Source organism: Macrobrachium rosenbergii, chromosome 23 (assembly GCF_040412425.1).
Source record: "Macrobrachium rosenbergii isolate ZJJX-2024 chromosome 23, ASM4041242v1, whole genome shotgun sequence".
Taxonomy (NCBI): Eukaryota; Metazoa; Arthropoda; class Malacostraca; order Decapoda; family Palaemonidae; genus Macrobrachium; species Macrobrachium rosenbergii.
This window is the reverse complement of record NC_089763.1, coordinates 23,713,495-23,715,994: the sequence shown is the minus strand read 5'-3', so window position 1 is coordinate 23,715,994 and position 2,500 is coordinate 23,713,495. Positions and strand designations below refer to the sequence as shown.

General features: G+C 26.6%; 2 protein-coding genes across 2 annotated transcripts in view; both read left to right on the top strand.

Moving 5' to 3' along the window:
- The window catches only part of LOC136851377 (neurotrimin-like), a 107,070-nt gene that overhangs the window by 7,462 nt on the left and 97,108 nt on the right, over positions 1-2,500 (top strand). The gene's annotated exons all lie outside the window — the stretch shown is intronic.
- LOC136851044 (uncharacterized) overlaps positions 1-2,500 on the top strand; it is a 41,095-nt gene that overhangs the window by 23,413 nt on the left and 15,182 nt on the right. The gene's annotated exons all lie outside the window — the stretch shown is intronic.

Genomic DNA, 2,500 nt, shown 5'->3' with positions numbered 1-2,500 from the left:
TATATATATAATTTCTGTATATATATATGTATATATAGACATATATAATCTTTTTGCACTTTAAGTCATTTCATAACATAGGATCTTGAATTTCAGATGTATCGGTTTTATTTCCTATTCCCTCGTATAGATTTGTTCATATCACCCTTTCATGTAACTTGTCTCTTCCTGCAGGCTGATTTCTCTTTGTAGTCCTCTTGCGGTTATAACAGTCTGTTGACTCTGTCCATAATTGGGGTTTTCAGCTGAAGATTCAAAGGAAGAAAGAAAGTTTCTTCAGCAGTTCATTCATGCAGTCAAACGTTGGCTTCCAGAGACAAATCAGTTTTTATATTATTGTTATTATTATTATTATTCAGAAGATGAAAAACCCTATTCATGTAGAACAAACCCACCTCAGGGGCCATTGACTTGAAATTCAAGCTTCCAGAGAATATTATTATTATTATTATTATTATTATTATTATTATTATTATTATTATTATTATTATTATTATTATTATTATTCAAAAGATAAAACCTTCATATGGACAATGACCCACCACAGGGCCACTGACTTGAAATTCAAACTTCTAGATTATTATTATTATTATTATTATTATTATTATTATTGTGTGTGTGTTATGTATTATTATTATTGAGAAGATGAGCCTATTCATATGAAAAACCCACCACAGGGCCACTGACTTGAAATTCAAATCTTCCAGAGAATATTATTATTTATTATTATTATTATTATTATTATTATTATTATTATTATTATTATTATTATTATTATTATTATTATTATTATTCAGAAGATGAGCCCTATTCATATGGAACAAGCCCACCACAGGAGCCACTGACTTGAAATTCAAGCTTCTAGAGAATATTATTATTATTATTATTATTATTATTATTATTATTATTATTATTATTATTATTATTATTATTATTATTATTGAGAAAGATGAGGCCTATTCATATGGAACAAAGCCCCCACAGGGGCTACTGACTTGAAATTCAAGCTTCCAGAGAATATTATTAATATTATTATTATTATTATTATTATTATTATTATTATTATTATTATTATTATTATTATTATTATTATTATTATTATTATGTTATTATTATTATTGAGAAGATACAGGCCCTATGCATATGGAACAAGCTCACCAAAGGGGCCATTGACTTGAAATTCAAAGCTTCCAAAGAATATCATGGTGTTCATTAGGAAGAAGTAAGATGAGGTAAGGGGAAATACGGAAACAAAATAAAAAAATAAATGAATGAATTAATAGACAGATAAAAATCTATTAAAATGTAAGGAGAATATAGCATTAGGTCAGTGACAAGGAGCAAAGGGCTTGGATAAAGCAAACAAGTAAAAATATCTAAGAGGAGGATCTTAGTACTCTAAATAAATGTACATCAGCTAGAAATGGCAGAATCATCGTATAAACGAGGGATAAAAGTTGAAATAAATTTAAAGGGAACCAAATGACGAAATGGACAGGTGCCTGAACTGAAGTGAAAGGGAGAGAAAAGAGCGAAGATACGAAGGGGAATAGGGCAAAATCAAAGCACTGAATGGGACGTAGAGTGCCAAAATGAGATGATAAAAGGGAAATGGAAAAAATTTCGTGTGAAGTCGGGGACAAAAGGCTTCCATGAAATGGCAATTAGATAGAAATGAATTAAATAAGACACAATGTGAGGGAAAGGAGTTAAAATTCAGTGAGATATGACTGCGAAATGGAGATGTGAAATGTGGAGATAAAATGTTATAAAAGCGAAAGAGATAGAAAGTAAAAAGTATATAAAAATAAAATGTTATAAAAGATAAAATGTTATAGAAAATAAAATGGTATAAAATGTTATAAAAAAAGTCATAGAAAAGCGAAGTTGAGATAAAGAAAAGTAAACAAAAAAATAGTTTATAAAAGTAATGAGATAAATAAAATTTTATAAAAAATAAAATGTTATAAAAGCTAATGAGATAGAAAAGTAAAAAAAAATTTTATAAAAAATAAAATTTTATAAAAAATATAAAAGCTAATATAAAAGTAAAATAAAATTTTATAAAAATAAAATGTTATGAAAAAATAAAACGATTATACAAATAAAATGTTACAAAAAATAAAATGTTAAAAAAAAATGAGTTAGTAAAAAAGTTATATAAAAAATAAAATGTTTAAAAAAATTAATGTTATATAAGTGAATGAGATAGAAAAGTAAAAAAAAAAAATACATGCCAGAAGGATAAAAAACGTAGTTAAAAAACGTTCGAGATGTAAATGATAAATTATCGAATAAATGATGAATGCATTGCATAGAAGGAAGTTAAAGATGGCATAAAAGAATCCTTAAATTGACTGACAGAGGAAACTAGATGTAATAAAGGAGATATAGACAAAACAAAGCAGTTCCAAAGGTCCTTTATCCCTCACACCTTTGGACTGTGGAACAACCTCCCTACTTAGGATGTGTGCAATTATAATTTCAAAGGTTTAAGCAA